Source organism: Dermacentor silvarum, chromosome 8 (assembly GCF_013339745.2).
Source record: "Dermacentor silvarum isolate Dsil-2018 chromosome 8, BIME_Dsil_1.4, whole genome shotgun sequence".
In the NCBI taxonomy this organism is placed as follows: domain Eukaryota; kingdom Metazoa; phylum Arthropoda; class Arachnida; order Ixodida; family Ixodidae; genus Dermacentor; species Dermacentor silvarum.
In genome coordinates, this window is record NC_051161.1 from 29,802,477 (window position 1) to 29,826,644 (window position 24,168).

At 45.4% G+C, this 24,168-nt stretch overlaps 1 protein-coding gene across 6 annotated transcripts in view; it reads right to left on the reverse strand.

The window, feature by feature from the left end:
* LOC119460949 (pleckstrin homology domain-containing family G member 7) overlaps positions 1-23,297 on the reverse strand; it is a 328,218-nt gene extending 304,921 nt beyond the window's left edge. For all 6 annotated transcript variants that reach the window (XM_037722096.2, XM_049672817.1, XM_049672814.1 and 3 more), the window contains exon 1: positions 22,854-23,297. The gene's annotated coding sequence lies outside the window, so the exon portion shown is untranslated. The remainder of the gene's footprint in view (positions 1-22,853) is intronic.
* Between the last annotated feature and the right edge of the window lie 871 nt (positions 23,298-24,168).

A 24,168-nucleotide genomic window follows, 5' to 3' on the forward strand; every position in this document is an offset into this window, starting at 1 on the left:
ACACACACACACACACACACACACACACACACACACACACACACACGCACGCACGCACACACGCACGCACGCACACACACACACACACACACACACACACACACACGCACGCACGCACGCACGCACACACACGCACGCACACACACACACACACACACACGCACACACACACACACACACACACATGCACGCACGCACGCACGCACAGAGATAGAGAGAGAGAGATCGCACTCTGGTAATGTTATGCGAAAAATGACGACGCCTGCCTTGTACTTGTTTCATATTGCGTTCGTTTACGTTTCAACTGTGTTAACTCTTGTTTTGCTTCGTACGCTCGCTGCGTCTTGGACGAATGCGCATGCATTTTTATTAATTTGCAGCAAGAATGAAGTTCCTTGCCGTATACTTATAGGTTAAGCGCAAAATGGGTTCTGAATCATTAAAGCCAAAGACTGTATTGACCCTATCTGAGCAAACATGTTCAGAACGGCCAACTCTCTTGCCACCATTCGGCTAGTGAATGAGTAAAAAGGCACGCAGAATTATTGAGAGCGACATGGACAAGTCTGGTGACAACTGCAGAAGCGAAATAAGAGAAATGCAAGAAAGAAACGTAGCTTTCCCCACGTTCATTGCCGTCGGCCTTAGTCCTTATGATCCTTTAACGACGTCGACATTACCGGTACTACAATTTGTACTAATGTAGCCGTCAGATGAAAGGCCGTATGCCTTGGGCAGTCCCCCCGGGCACAGTTCGATTCCTTGTGCGTGTAGGACAAGCATTTGCCGTCGCTGAACGACCACTGGGTTGCGTAGGGCCATGATGACCGGCGAGACCTAATTAGGCAAGACTGCATCGCTTATTCTCATCAGTGGTCTGGTGTCGTCGAGCGCCCAGATCTCTCCCAGAAAAAAACGTGTTTTCTCGGTCAGTAAGGGGGAACATATTTCTGCCTCGGATGCGACATTTGAAAGTAGAAGTTTATCTTCTAGAACGTTCTTAATGTTGTTGTGCAGACCACGTCGACATGGACAGCCACAGTGTCTGACAAATGACCTGCTGCGTGCAGATAACGCGAGGCGCCTAACTCCCTCACTCCCTCACTCACTCACTCACTCACTCACTCACTCACTCACTCACTCACTCACTCACTCACTCACTCACTCACTCACTCACTCACTCACTCACTCACTCACTCACTCACTCACTCACTCACTCACTCACTCACTCACTCACTCACTTCACTCACTCACTCACTCACTCACTCACTCACTCACTCACTCACTCACTCACTCACTCACTCACTCACTCACTCACTCACTCACTCACTCACTCACTCACTCACTCACTCACTCCGATGACAAAGTTGTGGGAGCTCACATATAGCGGGCAGCACGATAAACATCTTACCGTTTATCTGCAACGTCTTTCGCTAACGCACTCACTCACTCACTCACTCACTCACTCACTCACTCACTCACTCACTCACTCACTCACTCACTCACTCACTCACTCACTCACTCACTCACTCACTCACTCACTCAATTCTTTCTTTTTTGACAGTATCATGTGAGTGAGCTTCAACAGTGTTAATCTCAACGGAGACCTACTCCGCTCCAAGTCTTCGCTGATCGAATCCCTAACTAACTTCCCTCCCCAACATTTTAACATAACATTCCCTCCACCACACGTGAAGCTAAACTGTGCAGATGCAGCCGCTTGGCGCCAGCTCCAAACTAATACGTTCCCCAGCCTTGCTCTCCGCCACACTTTTTACCCTAGCCAGTACCCCGACAAAGGTCCTTTCTGTTGTGGACACCCAAACCTCTACCATTCTACGTGCGAATGCTCCAAACCACCCGGCCTACCTAGAATACCCAACGCCTCCCCATCCCAGTGGGAAGCCGCTCTTTCCAGCACAGCCTTTGACGACCAGCGATACCTGATCGACCGGGCCAGCCGGATAGCAGCAGCAAATGGGGCCCTGGACTGAGCGCTCCACCCTCTGGGACTTCGTTACAAAACAATAATAAAGTTTTCTGCTACTACTATTACTACTACAACTTGCCGGACTTCGCGATAGTGTTCCCCCGGGCGTATTTCCCTCTTCTAAAACACATACCCTGACTCCCTTGAGCCACCTTTCGCATGTTACTGCTGGTCAACCTATGCTTTCGCGTCATTAAGACGAGCTCACATATAGCGGGCATTAAGACGAGCTCACATATAGCGGGCAGCACGATAAACATGTTACCGTTTATCTGCAACGTCTTTCGCCAACGCACGAGTTTGCTTCTTATAATGCACTCAAATGGTGATGGTATACAAGCACGTATATAGTCAATAGGGACCCCAACCTCAACGCACGTATTCTTTGCGCTCGCACAAGCTGGATTGCTGCTGTGAAATATTTACAAGCCAGCTTATGGCCCTATTCAGCAGCAAAAAAAAAAAAAACTAAACTAACGAAAGAGACGTGCCTGTTGAACCTCGACAAGCAGCAGATTCTGGAATTTCCGGGTGCACACTCTTTGCACCCAACGAAAATCGGAAGCGTACATATGAACTTGAGGCGCTCCAGTCGTTCCTATCTTTCGTGTAAATCGGTGCATTGAAGATTTCTTTGACGCTTGTGTGGAATGCTCTGACGTTTGTGTGTGTGTGTGTGTGGTGTGTGTGTGTGTGTGTGTGTGTGTGTGTGTGTGTGTGTGTGTGTGTGTGCGCGCGCGTGCGCGCGCCAAGGTTTGAAACTATCATGTTAATGAAACTACTGGAAGTGTTGAAAAACCCACCACTTTGTCATCGGATACATGCGTATCTTACATCTCGAAAACAATATGTTGTTTTCATGAATCCCCCTCGAAAAAATTGCCTGTAGACTCGGGTGTCACCCAAGGATCAGCTATGGGGCCGCTATTGTTCCTCCTTTTAATAAATTATGTTGTTGATGACTGTGGTGTTAAAATAAGACTATATGCTCATGACTGTGTGATCTATACTGTGATAACTTCAACTTCCGATCAGAATAAATTAAAGTGTGAAATGAATAAAGTGATGGAATGATGCAAGACATGGCAGATGTATGTGAGTTACGAAAAACGTTTGGAGAAAATTATCAGCTGCCAGCTGACAGTCACGGTGATATTTAGTATTTTCGTGTGTGTGGAAGATTGCGAGCACGTGCTTCCATTTCTGGAACGGCTTCGACATGAGGGCTCCAGTGCGCGCATGTTGGCCCATGTTTATAAGAACATTAAAACCCATAAAATTCAACAATTGAAAACCTAAAGGACGCCTTTGGAAATTTCAGTGCACCTTTCGCGTGAAAAGTTTATGAGAACTTTATACCCATAAAGTTTCGGAATTGAAATCCATGCGCTCCGTAGACTCCGCGGCTGCTGCGAGATGCCGTTACGCGCCCGCTCGCTATCAAAAAGCCATTGAAAGTTTGTGCTCGGATGGGGCTTCTTGTGTTATGTGACTCCAGGTGCAAGGGTGTTGCCACGAAGTTCGGTCAGAGTTCGCGATGTTCGTGCCGAAATGTCTTTTCGAGCGTGAAAAAGACATTGTTGACAAAATGCACAATGATTCCCGGCGCCGGTGGTTTTTTTGGTCGGCGGTGCATGCCAGCACGAAAAAATTTCGTGAGGAGAGCTAAAGCCCCATCATCCCCCCCCCCCCCCCCCCCCTCGGCTACGCCCTTGTATCTGGGACCCGTTTATAACAACTTAACCGACATAAATTAGAAAGAGGTCAAGGCAAGGCTGTCAGCTTTATTTTTAACATTTTCCGTCCCTCATCTATTACACATTTACTTAACAGAGCAGATTTTAAGCAAATAAGAGAAAGGAATAACATCTCTAGCGTTAATTTTATGGTAAAAATTGTTAAGGGGAAGGTAAAAAGTTCAACCTCTTATTAAATTTAATTTTCCTCTGGATACTCCACACGACAACGACACCCCTTTTCATTAGTCCCATTTCAGTGCACAAATGGCGTTTCTAAATACTCTTTTTTTTCCCGCGAACCGTAGTAAATTGGAATGATCTTAACGCATGCGTAGTCACGGATGATGACATTAATCAATTTGAGGCTCTTCTCGAGATGTATCATTGTTGATATTTGCGCGACAAGAGGCTTGTCTGCGTGTTGATGTGAAATGTAAAACAGTGATACTCCCGTAAAATCTAAAAATCTGTTTGTATTGACTGATGTTTTGATGTATTCTAACGAATGTGGTGACGTATGTGTTTGCCTGTACTACCCTGCAAGAACCCCTGTCATTAGGGTTAGCTGTATTGTAAGTAAATAATAATGAATAATAATAATAATAATCGACGCAAAAAAGTAGAAGAGAAACGACTGAGCGTGAAGAAAACATTCAATAAATAAAACTCACCCGCAAGCTTACGTGGTCAAGCAATCGGCAAGCAGCTACGCCCCTCAAGGCACGTCTTGAAAAAAAAAAAAAAATTGGGATAGGGAGGCAATCGTTATAGTCTTCCCGGGGCCTCCCATGGGAATAACGGGCGGCAGCTGCTGGCGAAGATGTTTGGCAAGAGAGACAGAGAGAGAAAAGAAGAGGAAAATACAGACGAACACACTTCGCACCTTTCCCCGGAGGTTCCTGCTTTTTATATGCTCTCTTCCATTGCTCTTTACCGCGGGTTCTACCGCAGGTTTCACGGCGTGCCTTTCATTTACAGCTGATACTCCGCCTCACGAATTTGGTGCACTACAGCACAGCCCCACCATCGCGTCCCGGTTCGATTGAGATAGCGGGCCCTGTGCAACAGTGTTCGACTGATCCCTGTCAAGTAGAACCCTTCTGGTAGCATTCGCGTACATTTTCTTGATCTTTGTCTTAAATTAGTTTATACGTGATCACTGATTATTTCTGAAGTTCCTAGTTACAAAACTTTTTCTTTGTGAAAGAAATGGCTTAACAGTGCGCACAACATTTCGATTGTTGAACTTGTCTATAATATACTAATAATAATATACTAATATATAATATAATAAACCCGGTGACGCGGCAGCCGCGTCAGCAGGGTTATTGCTTCTTTTGAGGCACAAATGTATCTCATATACATATAGTATTTATATAGAAGTGTTAGCAGGTGTCCGCGGAAAATATTCATAGCTTGTCGGTGATTTATAAGTACAGCCGGTGGTGTGTAATTGATCGGACAAAGGGCGCTGCACCTCCAACGAAGTGTTGTATATGCGACATACTGAAACGCACTGCCACATATGTTCAAAGTAAACAAACAAATACAGGGAAGAAAACAAGCGAACATACCTGCGCCTTTAAAAAAAAAAAAAAAAAAAAAAAAAAAAATTTGCGCTATGACGCGCAAGGCCCAAGAACAGCGGAGTGACGATCATGCAGTTCTTGTAGTATTACTAAGTTTTTGCTAGGTTTTGCTATGGTTTTGGTGCTCCAAACGGCCGTAGACTCCTCCCATGGACTTACGAGCTCGGTGTCGTTATGCCTCGGCTTCTCTGTAGCCTTGGTTTTCGCGCATGTTCCGCATACCGATCTGCCTTCGTTCCCTTTTTCGACTGGCGTATTCGGGATGTTCGACTGTGCGCCGTCGCTTGGGTAAGGCTTCCTCGGCTCTCTGTGCCGGATCAGCTCGACGGCGGCGATTGTATTCTTGTTTGGCTAGCTAAGCGGCGTGATTCCCAGAAAGCGGACTATTTCCTCGGGAGTGCGGTTCTTACTCGGTCTCCCCATGGCTTCTACTACCGCCCGCACATTAGCAACCCCACCTTCACACAAGCTACACGGAACGCTTATGGCAAGCGGAGCAGACGCGCTGCGCGCAGTGTATCTTGCGAAGCTATCGCACAGCTGGTATGGGGTTGCTAGGCAACGTAGTGACGTCATAGCTCGGCGAGGTTTTGCGGCTCGCGGCACACATTACGGCCCGCTTAAAGAGATCCGCTGTTAATAATGAGGCAATGTTGCCTAGTTATCAGTGGTCGAATTCACAAAACGTTTGTGAATTCCCCGCCGGCTCCCTTCGCTTACATGTCCAACATGCGGGCCAAGACTAATTGGCATCAAGTACGGTATATCGAGACAGGAGCCACTGCGAACAAGGCAGCAGCGTTTAAAAGGTTAGCAGAAGGAGCAATGCAGCAAAAAAAAAGTGAATTATACGTACAACAATGGCGCTAACGCGAACCCCTACGATGTCAGCGGCAATAAATTTTGCTGGCCACCCTTCTTCCCTTCTTTCTGTTTCCTTTTTTTCGTTTCCCCGCCTTCTGAACACACGTGTTAATGTCGTCAAGGGGGGAAACAAACTTCGAGAAAACAAAGCAACATCACATTAATTTCGTCCTGAGAAACGCCGCTACCGAGTCTCCTTAGGGAGTGTGCTAAACTCTTTCACAGGAAAAATGCCAAAGAATGAGGAAAAAAAAAAAAAAAACCCGCACACAACCAAACGAATAAATCGGGTGAAGGGTACGGCACGTATTCATGTTAACATCATACATAAAGAAAACTAAGATAATTTCTTTCTTTTCTTTATTATTTTCTCTTATTTCGCAAATTGTGCTAAGCGAAAATTAAGCCGGTGCCGTGCGCATCACAGAAGTCTCATTTGCATGATCCGCTTTGGAATTACTAGTATACAACGGAAGCCGTCGCTCGAAAAACAGTTGTTGTTGTTGTTGTTGTTTTCTATCATTTGCGAAAGTGTATCTTACTTTCTTTCTTTCTTTTTTACTTATGTTCGCTCTCACTCAAGGTTTGTGGGTAAACTGCATGGTCCACCCTAAAGCTTTATGAAACATTTTAATTTATATATTTAAAGGTGGGATTAACTTGTGAAGTCATTGATATATTTGCGTCACTTTTTTCGACGAAAGGAAGTCCTGGCGACGGAAAGAAATGTTAATGCTTTCTAGTTAATACACCACTTAACTAAAAAGTATCCATCCCGCCTTACAGAGTTTGCTCATTTATTTTAGAAGAGGTGCTGTTTCCTGCTGAAGTAAACAGATACTTCGTGTAAATGAATTTGACCAATTATCAAGCTGTATTATTTTGTATCTATAGATACTATAGGGCAAATTCAAGAACAAGAGTGGTATGATAAATAAAAACATTAAAAAAAGATCATTCACAGTTGACATGGAAACAAATCAATACAATATAAGGAGGAGTTATCGTAACCTTATATAGATAATGAGTTATCCTAAACGATAACTCCTTATTTAAGCGCTACGAACGCAAATAATTTATATTCAATTACACATTAACACATCGAGAAGAAGGTGTATTCAAGAACTGTGGTTGAAAGACTGCAGTGTCACTTCAGGTGTTAACAATAATTAATACAGCGAATGACCAGAACAAACCTTTATTTAATTTCTGCAACAATTACATGAAAGAAATAGCCGTATGTAAATTAACCGAAGTACTATAAGTACAGCATGCAGAAAGGGAATAAATAAAAAAACAATATATTGATGTCGGTTGTCAAGCGACCACCGGTATAATTGCTATAGGGCATCTAATTTGCTGCAACACGGCGTGTCGCTTTTCTATACCCTAGTTCTAGTTACTCTTCATTGCTATTCGCTTTGTATTTTTGTGCAGGAAATAAGCAATCTTCCCGTGGCAACAGCATACGAATTCGCCATACGGTCAAAAAAAAAAAAAAAAAGAATTCACTTACTCCGCTCCTACTGTAAGCCGCACGGAAAATTGGCCGTCCTGTCCCGTATCCAGAATTAGGTGCGAGTGCGAGATGCTTTTATCACGTCACAGACATACGCGTGAACGAAGCTCTTTGCGGTCATCATCGTTTCTGTCATCCGTGACTTCCCTTTAGTATTTTTTTTCCTTCGTCTAGCGGATCTTTATATTTTGTTCGTCACGATCTTAGCGTATTTGTCGTCGCTGTTGTTTGTTTGATGATAAATCAATCGCTGCCTTATATTTGCTCTGTGTTGTGTCGACAGTTCTCCGCTCCGACACGCCCCGCTCGTTTCGTAAGCGGGTCGTCCGGGCACAAGCTGGGCCCCATGAAGCTCGTTGTCTGGTCGTTAAAGGGACACATAAGACAAATGTTCCCCTTAACCGAAACGAACAGATTACGCTCCTGCAATTGCGAATATACACAGGCCTCGTCGTGAACGGTGATTTAGTACGCTGCAAGGAGGCCAATAATTAAATACGGCTGGCCGACGTTAGCTCGAGATTTCGCCACGAGGTCCCCGCGACGTCGTATGTTTGGATGGTGACCACTCGGCACTGAATAATTGAAGAGGCATATCATTACGTTTAAAAGTGAGCAGATATTCAAGCTCGCAACTTTTGAGAGCTCTTCTTGCTCGAAAAAAAAAACTCAAACACTCAAAAACAAAACAGCAGATTCAACTGTTGTTGACGTCTACGTAATGTGAAGCATTTACGATTGATATAGCGAACGGTTGTATGGATGACGTTATTGTTGGGTAGGGAACGGTTATATAGAGATTCATTGCTGTAGTCTTTATATTTACAACAAGTAAGACGGAATGTTTCTAATAGTGAGATATAATATTGAAAGCAAACTAAAATCCAGTGGTCTATACGCAGTATACATATCAAGTGTACATACTCTGTGTACAAACCCACTCTCCTTTGTGGCACCTAATTTATACAGCACTATCACCGCGATCGGCTCATCAAAACCGCGAGACACTCCGCCCGCCCGCAATGAAGTGGCTGCCGTCGTAAGGCTTCGCATTAAATGTACTGCGAAACACGGCAATCTGACAAGGTGTGGCAAATAGCACGCGGCTTGAAATAACTCTAACACGCAAAAATACCGCGAAACACGGCAAGCTAACTGGTGCCGCAAGTGGCGAGCGATGTAACGGAGCTAGCCAGAACCCAGAAGTCAGCAAGAGCGCCACGTTGTCTTCACGGTTGGGCAAAGGGTACACAGCGTGCTGGATAAGTTCGTTGGAGGAGTTGGAGGAGGCAACAAAGAACCAATAAATAAAGCAGATAAAAGAAAACATGTACCCGGAACACTTTCATACGCGCACATACACACAAAACCACTATCTTACTTCAGTGGGCGTATCGAGTTTGAAAATACGTTGTTTGAGAGAATCGTTGCGACATCGGACGGTAACTTGTTCTATTGGCTTATGGTTCTGAGAAAAAACGACATTTTAAACGCTTCAGTCTTGTAGGCTATTTCTTTCCCCTTATTTTCATGGTCCAGCCGTTGAGAAACGTAATCAGGCTTGGAAAAATATTTCCTGGGGTCTATACCTGTTTGAGAGTGGAATATGTTGTGAAAGAGTTTCATTCTGAGATATTTCCTGCGTTGCTGTAGTGGTTCCCAACCGAGACTTATGAACGTCTTTCGTTCTTATCAACGAAAGGCGTTGCGTGTCCTACTTCACCTACGTTCCCAAAACAACTCGGCGTATGTTCGCAATGCTCTTACACTAGAACTAACACGGGCCCGAGTTCACGTTGCTGTTCGATTGTAAGAAATATTTTCCATTGGTCGTACCCCATCGCTAATAATATGCCAATCATTAGGATTGGTTTAAAGTATTCCTTACGAACGATTGTAGCATAAGAGTTTTTTTTTTGTGTGTGTGAAAAGTTGTCGCAGTTTCACCCGAAAGGCGAAGTATCAATTGTGATAGCAAATTAGTAGAGAGCTATACGGAGTAAGGATAGTAGTTTTATCAGCTGTATAAACTTGGACATGCAGCAGCACCGGCAACGCGTAGAACTGTTGTCGACGCCGTCGGTGTTTTGCCCGCGTTCGCATCAAACGCGCGCGGCGTTGGTGACTGTTGCCGGGACCTCTGGGGGCGACTCGGAGGTTTTCGACGAGATCAGAACGGGACACTCGTTGAACAGCGAAGGAAGTCTTTACCACAATTCTCGCCTCACAACGTTTTTATATAAATAGGCATTTGGTGCCGCAGCTAAACGTCGCCTCCCCCCTCCTCATGAACTTTCGCGCGTCGGAAGAAGTGGCGTTTGCTCTACATATATGGTGATTGTAATGGAGGAAAGAGACGCTTAATTCTGCAGCCCTTCAGGGACCACGGCGCAGAACGCGTGTTTGTTCTCCGCCGTGCGTTCACTCCCCGTGAAAGCCCGCGTCCCTCGCGTCCTTTCACTCGCACATACAGCGTCCGGCGCGTGGCGACGATTTCATCGCCATTGACGTCATACGGAACCTCAGAGCGACGGCGACGGTGACGACGACGGCAGAAATCCGCTTTGTAGTGTCCATATAATTGCTATCGCAATAAAATGAACCTCGAAGAACAGGTGCAGACGAACCGTCATATTGGCGGTATTACAAAGGGCTCTTGTCAACGAAAATCTTTGTAAATTCGGCTCCAAGGACTGTGTTAGAAAAATTACTGCAGAAACCATCCTCGATGATTATTCAAGCCTGTGTGAAACATTTCTCTCCTGCCCGTGGCGCAAAGGCCTAACGAACTCACGTACTCTCGGGGAAACACTCGTTCGAGGACCGCCACATGCGCTTGCCGCGACACCCTGAGGACGTATGATTGGAAGCAGAGGCGGTCGCAGACGCTACACGCCTCACCAAATTCGTCTTCGACAAAGCGCTCGTCTGCGTCCCGCAAGTGGCGGTCCTCCATTAGGCGCAGCTTGGTCTCGGTGACCTGTTCAGCGGTAGGTCACTTGACATGCCGCTGTTACTCGGCCGCGCGTCGGTTCTTTTGTAGCTCGCGCTCCACGGCCGCACGTATCTCGTCGGCCCGTCGCTTCGCCTCCTGCCACGCCGCTTCGGTACGCATCGCATACCTCTGTAGTCTCTGCAGAGCTTTTGCACTATTACCCTCCTCTTCCGCTTGATACTTTCGAGGGAGCATTGTTGTATCTGCAAGTAGAGGCCTACACGCAACATAGCGCATCTAGCGCAACCAAGCCACGTCCATTTATGTGTGTGTTTGAGAGAGAGAAATAGTGATTTGGTGAAGAGGAAGATGTGCTGTTTTCTATTTGTGGCACGCACACCTGTAAGGGGTAGTGCACACCCGTATCGGCGATTGGAGCAAGAAAAGGAGACAGCCACTAGCGGTGCGTGAGCAGGCGCGTGAAAGAGCGCGCGCATGCGCGTGGTGTAAAGAGGCGCTGAGCCAATAGCGGCCAGCGAGTGGGCTGATGGGGGTGCGCGCGCATTGGCGACAAACTGTGTGACCTTGGACGGGTTCGTGTTTGACCTTGGCTCCTACTGGGCAAATAAATGCTTCGCATTTAAAACTGCAGGTCCGTGCGAGTTATTTGTCATTGAGCGGTCGTGTTTGGTGTGGCTGTTGGCTGGTACTAGTTCTCGTGGATTCATCTAGCATAAGAAGTGCTCCGTGAATACGGTTTCTGGGACCGATATGACGAGGGTTTTCGTTTGTGTGAGCTGTGTAACTGGTCGGTGCCTTTCGACAACAATGTGTCCGTTGTCACAGTTGTCCCGCGCCTGTGCTTATGAACTGCGCTAGTGCATGAGCTGTTCACCCAGCTTGTGCTCATACTGTCGAAGCAGTTCTCACGCTACATGAGGGACAACTACCAGCCAATAGTCCCATCTTACACATTATTGCGAAAGCGGCCGGGCTATGAAGAGCATGACTTACAAATGAAATCTTTTGTGAATTCGGAAGCTGGGCGTAAGAGCCGTAAGATTCGGAAAACTGTTCGTGAGAACCGATGCCAGCCAATGGCAATGTTGGGCATATTATTAGCTACGGCGGCCAGCCAATGACAAATAGCACTTACGAACAAGGAGCTTTGTGAATTTGCCCCTTGGTTTCTAAAGGAAATTACCCAACGTGGGGTATGGATAGCATTGTCATAACTTCGCGCAAACTTTTGAAAAAATGGTACGACGCTTTTTTGTTGTTCTTTAAAGTTCAAATGCATTGTGCTTTTGCCTAATACACTTTTTAAAAGCACGCCAAGTGTTAAGAGTTACTACAAGTGAATTTCATCGCGCCTGTTCTTTGTAAATGCATGTTGGGACATATTAGAAGGCAACGAAGTTATTTTAGAATGATGACGTTCGGCTGATGTTTAGCTATACCAGATAAAGTACTCCGATAGCAGGCTTCTACGTGGGTAATTTATCTTCGTGATTACAATCAATTTTCACTTTCTGTAATTTCCCAAAAGCAGTTCGATGATATCACTTACAGGCCAAACACGTGTTAGCGTTGTGATCTTTTGAATCCGCAATGAAAAATCTTGTTCGAAAAGGATAAAACGTACAAGAAGCCACACCTGGGATAGAAATAATGAGCGGAACCTTCATACTAATGGAACACCTGGTAGATTGAGCTACATTTTCCTCAAGCAATGTTAATACAAATCTGAATACTGACTGTTCATGTCAAAGCAAAATCAATTGTACGCACGTGTACTCGCAATTACGTTGAACGCCTGTCACATAGTTTCGTACTTGTTTCTTGCTTTTTCGGCTTCTTCCTTTGCGAACTGCAATATCCTATATAGTGTGGCATCGTTTCGTTACTCGGCGAATCAGTGACAGCAATGGATAAGTCACCGTGTTTCAGATGACGCAGCTAGACAGTTGTGATGAGAATGTCCAACCTGTGAATTTCGTTTTTTTTTATCTAGTTCTCTCTTTGACGAGCACGCTGAACTAGCTGTGTAGGCTGTCTATTATGTGACACATAATACAAGGTCGCAGGCCGTTCCCAGTTCATCTATTATTGTGCCATATTAGCGGAAAATCCGATATGCCCTGTTACATAATCCTGTTTGATCCTATATGATTTATAGGGGTGTGCGATTGGGATTTTTGAGACCGAATCGAATACGAATCGAATGGTGACAGAGGCGAATCGAATAGCGAATAGCTAGAATAAAACAGAAAGAAAAGAAAGCATTAGCTTCATTAGAGTACGGTGCCCCAATAGTTAATTAATAGCCTTGCCACTTTCTCACTGTACTTTTTTATTTGTTTCTGCTATAACCTGTTGTTACCTTTAACAATTTCCCCAGCACAGGGTAGCCAGCCGGTACTTACACTGGCTAACTTCCCCGTCTTTCCTTCACTTTTCTTCCTCTCTCTCTCTCTCACTCCGGCGCTGGCGCACCACGGTTACTTAACACTGCGTAGCGTGCGGGTGTTTTCAAGGGCGACACACACGCACACAGGCGCGCGGTTATTTTTGCCTGCCTCGAGATTTCCGTGGTCACGCTTCGCATTCTTTGGCCGGATATGTATAGGGAGCGGGGCCCGAACAAAAACACGTGCTACTTCTTTACCATAAGGGATCTGTTTAACGTCTCCGGGGCCACCGAGTGTTGTTACGTGCGCCACTTCTTCATGCCACAACAACTGACGCTAAGAAAAAAAAAAAAAAGAACTCGTCCCGCGTTATTCTTTAACTCCCACTGGCTGCACCCTCCTCTTTTAACTTCCTTACTCTCGCTTTATTTCTCTCTCTCCTCACAGCCAAATCTCTCAGTGATTGAAGAGCAGCCCTCTGGCCTATGTCGGGGGCGAGCACCTGTGCGCTGAGCGCGCGTCGTGATGTATCATGTGCACGGTTGATGTCAAACACACGTGCTAGGAGGAAAGGAAACGCAGCTGGCTATCTCGCAACGTTATCGGCGTAAAATTTTAAGAACGAGTGAGTAAGCGAGATGTCGAAAAGATCGTGACGTAGGAATCAGATGATTGACGAAAACAAACACGCGGCTGCTATAGACAGGCAAACTCTGCGTCAAACAGCGTGAGCAGAAACGAAACATAACGAGAAAAGAGAGGACGTTTTCTGGGTATTCGTCGAACAAGCGCAGCGCACGCGAGCGTGTATTTTTTTTTTTCATCCTTTGTGTTTTGTATTTTCAGGTTGTTCTCATCGCGATACTTCTTTTTTTGCTGCCTCACGCAGTGTTTCAAAAGTAGACGATAAACTCGCGTGACTCTCAGAATCACGTGATTACGGCGACATCTGAGCGATGAGGCTGATTGATTACAAAGTTGATTGCAAGCTTTGGGCGTTAGGTTTACCGCAGGAAAAAACGCATGCGCTTGCAGAGTTAGCATCCGGGGGGGGGGGGGGGGGGGGGAGCACCCTTTAACGTCATATTTCTTCTGCGCGCTTGTATGTTTACACAATCTTTATGATTATTTTTTGTAATATTTATTAACAAGTATTCATATTTAGTATATGTAATAATCTTAAATAATATGTATTAAAAAGACACCGAAAGGCAATCGGGAGGTGAGGTATGGCGAATTTTATGTAATACATCTAGCACCGAATTAACAAAGCTTTTCGTCCGTAAGTGCTATCATCTATAAAAAAAAGAAAACTTTAGTGAATGAATTTCTTCGCGAATACGTGTCCCGGAAGCTAAAGAACACAAGCACCATAAAATTGCAATAGAATACGCGACCCAGTATACTGCAATGAAAGAAGAAAATGCACAGGATCGAAGGCCAGGTAGACTGCGAACGGCAGGCTTCCGTAAAAATTCTGCGATAAGTACATCGTTTGAACGCTTCCAGTTTAGGGCAAGGCTCCGGGTGACAGGCGAATACCCTGTACTGAGAAACTACATGCCGGGAACTGCGTGATGGATGATTTCCCAGAATATATTATAGATACCAGGTAGCCGGTAGCACGGATGTAATAACACAGTGCTGTTACGTCACATCACCTCTCTTTCCCCCTCCAATTCATCTTTCTGTTGTACGCGACAGCATTCCCACTTTCGTACGCCACAGCTTCACTGAAGCCTCTACGGTCAATTTTGCGTTTTTTAGTTATTCGCCATTTAAACTAAGTCTTCACTTATATAGAAAATATGGCCTCCCTAATGCATATCACACTTCATTCCCCCAGAATGCACACAATGCTTTTATAGGGCCACCGTGGCTGCACGGCCAATTGCGGCATTAAGGGGGCAATGATCTCAGCTAAGCCTATTTCTACTGCACAATGATCAGCTGCGCCACGGAAAACTATTTTCGCAGGACGATGACACTGCAGCTCACGCACTGTTTTACTCTCAGCTAAACTACTAAGCCACATTTACAGGGAGTCGAAAAGCCTCTTCGAAGTAAATTGATCCGTCGAGTGAAAATTTTGTTGCAGCCGAGAAGCCGGAGCGTTTGTCTCTCCGTCGCATGCATGTTCAGTGCTTCATCACGGTATATGACTCAGTCACCGGAATTAGGGCTCGAATTCACAAAGCTTTCGTTCGTAATAAACATCGTTACGTCGTAAGAAACTTCGTAAGATGCCACTGACCGGCACCACATTTGGCCGTCACATACCCTTACGAAAAGTTCTAGCGAAGGAGGAGGATGAGGAAAACAAGAGGGAAAGGCAGAGAGGCTAACCAGACTAAGTGTCCGGTTGGCTACTCTGCACAAGGGAATGGGGTAACGGCAGAAAAGATAAAAAAAAAGAAGATTAAAAAAAGGGAATGCATCAGTTCTGCACATGCTTTAGTTTTTCCATGAGTCCAGTTTCTTTTAAAAACAGCACACTAGCGCTTTTACAGCAGTTCGAACAGACGTTGGCAGGGACCAGGGTCCAAGAATTCTGGCTTCCATAAGGGGACGGTTGTCAATCTTGTCGACCGTGGATGCTGAGGCCTTTTATTTGTGCACTGAAACGACGACAATCACGCAGAAGGTGCGCTATCGTCTCTTTACACCCTCAAACTTCACAATCTGGACTTGTGGCCATTCCGATGAGGTATAGGAGTGCGCATTGGTAAAAGCTACTCCAAGGCATAGGCGACCAGTGAGAGTTAGCTCCCGTCGTGATAAGCCATGTGGAAGGCGGAGCTTCAGATCGGGATCCACGGAACAGAGGCGCTGCTTTTTAGAGTCTGCCGAATTCCATTGGGCTAACGTAAACACGCGAGTAAGCTCACGGAGCTTTCCCGCTGCGTCTGTTCTGGACATAGGGATGGCGACGCAATCGGCACTGTGTGAATAGATCGAACGGCCGCGTCTGCTTGCCAGCGTAGGAACGTTTTTGTGATTATGAGCCCTATTCCTATGGTCACGAGTGAAGCTGATTGCTCGTGTTTTCCCCGTGAAGCTAATTTATTTTTTCGATGATCGGGAGCGTCAGAGGTCGTGGACAGCCCATGTGCAGAGGCAGCGATGCACGAACCAGCCGCACTGTTATTTCACTGCGACTGGCGCTCGGAGTCGCGGGATGTATTACGGCGCCGGAGAGAAGCACCGCCTGCGCTTTCCGCGCAATAAAAGCTCTTCTTATATTCTTGAAAGCAACTTTACAACTGTTCGTGAAGCTTAAAGTCATCAAACTAAACCTCCTGTCTATATGAATACTTACGAACGCCATCATTTCGATGTGAAATTGCGAGAAATGGCGGTTATGCGCGCAGTGTAGCTCATTTCGAACACAATCCTTCTTCGCGCCTTAACCGACACTTAGAAAACTGGTATGTTTCATGACCGCGCATGAAGTATGTTTTCAAACATTAAGTTATTGCTTGACGAGCACATTGAACAAATTCAAAATTACTAATGCAAGTCTACGCACACTATCTAACAATGCTATCTTGAGCATGCTGTATTAAACGTGTATAGCTATAGTGTTGTGATCCGCCTACTGAAAACGTTATCGTGTATAGAACATGCATATTGTGTCATTATACACATGTGTAATTTCCTCTTGTTGTCATGCCGTCATTGTGAAACCTGGGATGTGGGGATATAGTAAAACGGCCGTAAGGCAGCTTTTTTCCCCCCACCCAAACCGCTCATGTACAGCTGTTTGTATGTGGGGAATAAACTCGACTCGATACTATAGCTATTAAGGAGGATTTTCGGAAAGCTTTAGCAGTGTGTTATAGGTGTCCTTTGGGTGTACATGTCATTTGGTTGTCTTTGATCCCTGTGTATATAATATTTCTGATCTAATAGCTGAAGTAACATGCCAGACCGTCAGCCAGGCAAATGCCTCCAGCCTTTCACTTGGGTCAGTATGTCACTCGCTCAGCCTGCCTCCCGGTGTAACAACCTTGGGCATTTATCAGCCACAATGACGTCGCTAAATACGTTTTCTGTCACCGGGAGCGTTTCGTACGTGTTTGCCACTGTAGAAAAGCTATGTTCTTGGCAACGACATCGAATGCTTTTGATTGTGCAACTTGATTTTTTTTTTCCACGCCTCTACAAGCTCGCCGTTATGAGAAACGAATATTTCGAAACAAGAAGGCATGCTGCAAGCTGTTTACCACCTGACATGCTTTCCAGGAGTTGTGTTCTCTGACAACTATATACCTTTAGGTGGCTTGTGAACCAGTACTTATGAAAAAAAAAGAATTAAATTGTCGCATAATAATAGCAATGAGGAAGGGAGAGTGAGAGGAAGAAGCGCTTTGCCTGGAAGCATGTTTACCATGCGATCCCAAATAAAACGATGAAATATAAAATTTCCAGATTGTACTAGCGATAAGCATGCTTCTTTCGATGACAAATGGTGGTTACAAACGTTTTGTATTGCAGTCAAACGAAAACGCTGGCAATCTGCATTGCGCAAGGCATATTGCCACAGTTCCGCCCACATTTCTGTCAGACAGAGCTGTTCGTACTCATTCTGAGCGGAACGCCAGGCTTTCGAAAGCGACACGCGGTGTTTATGACAGAGCTTAACTTTCCCAAGCCTCGAGTCAACAAGCTTCAACAAGCGGTCGAGTCCCAGAAACCGAGAACCAGAAACGCGCGCTAAAAGCTGTTTACTTCGGATGCGCTATAGAAGCCAGCTGCTTCTGTACCGAAAATAATGTGCCTGTGCGCTCCCTCCTTTCTCTCGTTTCCGTCGACTGGCTTGGGTTCCCGGGAACAAAATGGTCCAGCCATCCACCTATTTCCTTTTTTCGGCAGCTCCATTCGGCTTCCGACGGCCGTTTTTATCTTTATTTTATTTTTCCCCGTCCCGTGGCGTAAAATGCGCGAACGTGCATACGCGCTGCGCCAATGCTTGTCGGACGTTGGCCGCGCAAATTGAAACAAATAGGCACCGCTCGTCGTGCTTCGTGAATCACAGAGTGATTTTAGTATAGTCGACTCGGGTTTTCCAATGGCTTTCTTGTCTGGAGAAGTAAGGGAAGCAATAGAAGAGTACTGCATGCTAATAATAAGGTAAGAGCATCAGCTGAAGTAAGAACAAAGAATGTGCGATGAAGACTAACTTGAGCCAACAGAAAGAAAGAGCAAAGAGAAGTGTTCAAAAATACTCGTAGTACTCGTTCCATGCACAGGGACGCAGGTTTGCTGCGTTTTCAATTGCATTGCAATGTGTGTTAATTTAAGTGGACGGGGAAGAGAGCAAAACAACCGTTGGCGTCTTTGGCGTTTTCACAGGAAAGGAAAGCGCTAACGAGGTACATGAGGTTGCCACGGATTCGGATCGCCTAGACACAGAGTTGGAGCTATAGTGCAATTGAACGCACGCTACAGCAATACACATGCTCCCATATTTCTGATAATTCAAAATCAAAGTTGGACTTGGGCTTTATTTGAGAACTTAACTACTAGAATAGAGGAATCTATATGCGTCCCATTTAAGCGCGTCAGAATTAGTGGCTCTCTTTGTTGTAAAAACTAGATAGTGTTTTATGTAAGTGTAGCAAATTTCAGTGCTTTCCTCGTTGCATAAGCTAGGTTTTTGTTTCTGCTTTCTTCCTGCGTCTTGATCATTCTGAAAAACAGCGTGGAGTTCAAAAAATAAAAATTCTCGAGCACTGTGACATTGTGTTATTCAAAAGTTTCTTAAGGGCGACTGGCCTGTGTGAACTCCTTTGACTTAGTGGTGCCTCCCGCGCGCATGCGCGAACTCACCGAGCATTTCTTTCGTCTTTGTGCCTCCTCTTTCTATTTCTCTTTTCCCGTGCCCCACCGTAGGGTAGCCAACCAGACACATTTCTGGTTGACATCCCTGCCTTCTCCCTTTCTTTCCTCCTTCACCTGCTGTCGTTGTCCATAATAGGGCGAAGGACGCCTCAAGCTGTCACTTCAACGGCTTTTCCCTCTCCCAGCTGTTACGCTCCACCGTGACGCAGCAAATCAATCAATCAATCGATTGATCAATCAATCGATCAATCAATCAGTCAATCAACGAATCAATCAATCAATCACAGTGATCTCTGGAAGAAGGAGAAAAAGAAGAAGCAAAGAAATTTGAAATAAATAGTATATTGTGGGTTTTAACGGCCCCCGAAGCAACTCTGGAAGAAAAAAGCTTTTGCAGGTCCAGCACGCATGTTGGAATCCATGTGAAGCGAAGCTTTCGTGAAGTGGGTAATGAAACGATGTCAGTTTGCCCATTTCGTTCCTGCGTGCTCGGCGTGCTCTCTACGCCTTCTGAGAAATCTTATATTGGCTTGTATTCCTTCATTTCTTTTTTATTTAATTTGAATGCACCCGCTGCCTCTTAGCCGATTCCCCATTGTGGATGCGTGCCATATTACGAAAAATTATAATCATCGTCAACACGCGGCGATCATTTCAAAGAGCTACTTGGCGTTGGCACGCTGTGTTGGCACGCAGACGCGGTGCCCACGACCGCGCTTACGTACATCACCTGCTACCTTGGGCAGTGTCGGTACGTAACTAATTCGGGTGCCAGTTTGCACTGAGCCCGGTACCGCGGACAATCGTGCAAGACAGCATCTCTGTATAAACATCCACGAATATATCCAGTAGGATACCGACTGACCCAGCAGCCAGCATGCAACCACGTCAAACCCGAAAGGGTAGGTGAGGAACGTTTTGCTTTAAAAACATCAAACAACAACAGAGCGATTCACGGGCTATGACGCACGCCGTAGCGGGGAGCTTCAGCCTAATTTTGGCCACCTGAGGTTCTTTACTTTGCACCTGAAGCGCAGTACACACAAGTGTTTTCGCATACCACGCCTATCAGAATAAGGCCGCCGCTGCAGGGAATCAAACCCACGACTTCGTGCCCACAGCTGAACGCCATTACTACCGAGCCACCGCGGCGGGTGAAATAAATAAATAAATAAATAAATAAATAAATAAATAAATAAATAAATAAATAAATAAATAAATAAATAAATAAAGAAAGAAAGAAAGAAAGAAAGAAAGAAAGAAATTTGTGAATAGCTGCTGATCTCGAACAGGATTACAAATGCGTGCCCGGGTAGCGTCGTCACTGGGAGACATCCACAAACTGCGGCGATAGCCTCGCCACGGAAGCTTCGGCGGACAGGGACGAACAACTCGCAAAAGTTACAACATTGCCATTTGTAGCTCTGGTATTCAGGATAAACTCGAGAAGGCAGTCAAATATATTTGTTGTTCGAACTTCCAGTTGGCACATACTAAGTTCTCGGCCAGAACACTCTGCCAGTGGAGGCAACTCAATGTAAGACGCTCTTTTGTCGCGTTAATGGCACTGGGGAGACACAGATAGTCTACTTCGTCATTTACGCACTGCCAGAGTGTTGTACAATGAAAACGAAAGGCCATCTTCGCAAACGTTTGTTTGTAGTGTCTATAAATTTCAATAATTTCCTCAGCTTAACTTCCGCGAAATATCTATGACAGCATTTAGTAGACCCGCGGTCTTACATGCTTTATTTGTTTATTTAATCTGCTGTTAATACACATTCTGCAAACAAACTGCGTGGGAGTATTGTGCTGCAATTCCACAATTAAAATAGACCTGATACCAATTTTTACATGACGGAAGTTTGTTTTTGTTTTCACGATCAAGACGACCAACGCATAAGAAGGCAAAACATCAACATCGGAGTAGCCTATAGTAAAGATAATCGATAGACTGTGTGAGATCATATTTAAAAGGTGTCTACCAAACATTGAAGCAGCAGCACTCGTGCGTGGAATGAATATTAAAGTTTTGGCGCATGAGGTGCGTCTTGCATTGACTCACGTACCTGATATATATTCTTCAATGCATCCGTTCAGTATTACGACAAAATTGTGCCTTAGGCGCACACGGCTAACGTTTCCTTAAATACCGTTATGAGCACAAGTGCGAGTAGTATGTACCATTTCAAATCAATATACAGGATGTTCAATTTGGAAGTTTTACGAAATTTTTGGAAATCGCCTGTGGCAGGTAGCATAATTCTTATAATTCAGCTGGGTTATTCGGTGAGGCGGACATTAGTAGCACTAGAAATTGAACGACATATTCAACTATTTAACAAAAATTCACTGATTAACTTCCTAGTTGAATACTTTACGGCACATATTGAAATTTACGGATTGTAGCCGGTGAGGTTGGTCAGGCGTATCTACCACTTGGAATTAATTTCCAGAATGGCACCAGTTTGGAGATATGCGCCATAAAACTCGCCGTAAAAATGTATTGTTACACTTACTTTTTTACCAAAATGCTGTTTTATACATTGAAGCACAAAATACACTGGAACGCCCATGTATTTCGTCCCGCACACTGGGAAATAATTTATCGAAACTGGGTGTCATCCTGGAAATTCAATTCAAGTGGATGCGTCTTGCAAACTCACCGGCTACAATTCGTAAATTGCAATATGTGTCTTAAACTAACTAACTAAGAAGTTCATTACTAAATATTTGTTAGTTAGTTGAATACATGTTTCGATTTCTCGTGCTACTAATGTCCGCCTCTTCGAATAACCCAGCTCAACGATAAGAATTGTGCTACCTGCCGCAGACAATTTTTAAAAATTCCGTCAAGCTTAACCTTGAACACCCTTTAGTATGAATATAACATTTAATGGCGTGAAACATTGATTCGTAGCTGAGCCGGGTAAATATTTGTAAGCATTTATAATATATCTCAGTCTCTTCCATTGTCCCTACGTCTTCTTGCAGATAACTTGAATGTATTGTGGCGGTTGTGACGAGCAGGGTCTGGTCTGGATTAATGTAACGACTCTATTCAAACTCTTTTTCCTTTCCGCACTTCATCAGTGATTTCAACTGCACTCCGCCTGTGCATTATCACTAGAATCGGCCGTTCGTGAACGGTGGATGATAAGGAAATAATATAATTGAGCAAATGGAATCGCTATATTACATCGGTCCTGATTTCGTCGCAATTTGTGCGTAAGTTCAAGGTTTATCTGCGCGCGAAGAGATGACTTCATATCAAGAGACGCAAATAAAATGCACAATTTAATCCGGAACCGCATGCCGTGACAACATATCTACAAAAATAAAGCGATAATTTAATTCAATTCTTCTCATTGTTCCACGTTACGGAAACAACTGTGCTGTCATTCAAGCACAAAAGTTCTTGCAGAATCACAATGGCTTCTTTTTACTCGCATTTCAGTGCGACACTTTTGGTTGATGCATGAGTCATTCTTTTTATCACAGCGGATGGAAACACGGCGCACGTGCGAAAACACAAAAATTTTAAACCCTTCATTCCCACATTCCAGCTTTAAAACTAAAAGATCAAAAAGTATTCTTTTTCTTTTTTTGCGGTATCAATGAGAAGATTGAAGTGGGTTGCCCGCGTTGGGAAAAGAAATGTCACGTTCAAAGTCGAAATATTGCTTCATTGCAGTCAAACTACTTTCATTAGCGTTCAGGTCGCAAAAAAAAAAAGTGAGAACCGTTCGCGTGAATCACAGGTGCATCCGAAGCCGAACCATAGTAGTAGACTTAGGAGGCAGGATATTGGTGCTGTGCCACCGCGGATTTTTGTTTCGTTGACGACAACATCAAGCACACAGATAACTAATGAGATATCGGAGCAGCATTGCGTCTGCTGCCAAGTGTTTTAAACTGGCAAGTCAAGCAAGAAAAAAAAATTAAGTAGGACGGAGACTCACCGGAGTATAATGTGATCGGTCGCAGTGTCGCTGTACACGCCATGGAAGAGTTGCCAAGAAATAAAAAAAAGTGAAGGTATCCCGCAGTCACACAGTCTTCTCCCGTGGATTTCGTTTCCAAACGTCCACGAGTGAAAGAAAAAAGAAAAAAAAAATGGAGGGAGAATGCTTCGTGTACGAAACCCCACGACTCGCGCACTCGAGCCAGTCACGACACTCGTCCTGTCGATTTCTCTTCAAGAGCAAGTGGAGGCAACTCCGAGTATATACCGCCGGGACACCAGCTGCCGGGATCTTGAGAGTCGACCGACGCAATCCGGATCGGAGCCAGCGCACTTGAAAATCAGCGCGGGTTGAAATCGGCGCAGTCCACCGCGCTGGCTATGCAGGCGTCACGGGCGCAGCGCTGAGGAGCGCTAGCGGCAGGCAGCCGCGTTGGCTGAAGGCGCGCCTGGAATCCCAGCTCCGTGCGCGGGCGATCGGAGAATCGGGCAGGCCCGGCGCCAGACCTCGCGTGTAGAGGGGAGGGGATCGGTAGGGAGGGCGGTGGATGGTAGCGCCTCCACGCGGCTGCTCCCGGCGACGCTAGGTCGGGATATATCGGCATCACAGATGCTGCTGGGTTCCTTGCAGGTGGGAGATGGGGCGAGACGGACAAGGTCGGCGTTTGGAGGTCGCCGGAAGGGGGGGGTTAGAGTGTACGATAGGAATAATTGTTTAAGGAGATAGATCTCGTCATTATTAAACGCCACTGCATAGCAATGGTACGATTGATTGCATTGCCGTGCAGCTGTGCTGTGTATGTAGAGGACGCTTATCGGCGCGTCAGTTCGACATGTGGCGACGCAGCTGAAGCTGTTGCTCAGCGGGTCAGTTTTACGGGCGAGTGAGTGAGTGAGTGAGGGGACGAGTGAGTGAGTGAGGGAGGAAGTGAGTGAGGGAGTGAGTGAGTGAGTGAGTGAGTGTGAGCGAGTGAGTGAGCGATCGAGCGAGCGACAAGGCGTATTGGCATTCCTTCAATAGTTAACGATGTTCACAAGTTATAAAATAAGATCGACGCGGCAGACTTGCGCATAGAATTTCCTCATATTGTAGTAGTCATTATAATCCACAATGCATCGCTGCCTTCAAAGCATGGTAAACTATTACCATTTTACGGATTACGGAAGGATCGCGAGCTCAAATGGAACACCGCTGGCACTGACCGACGCGTACTTTGGCCTGCTTGGTCGCTCTGGGTGACGTCAGAATCGGAGTGGTGATGCATAACTTTAAATGAGTCGCCATTGTCAGCTAGAAGCTCCGTGGAAACTGG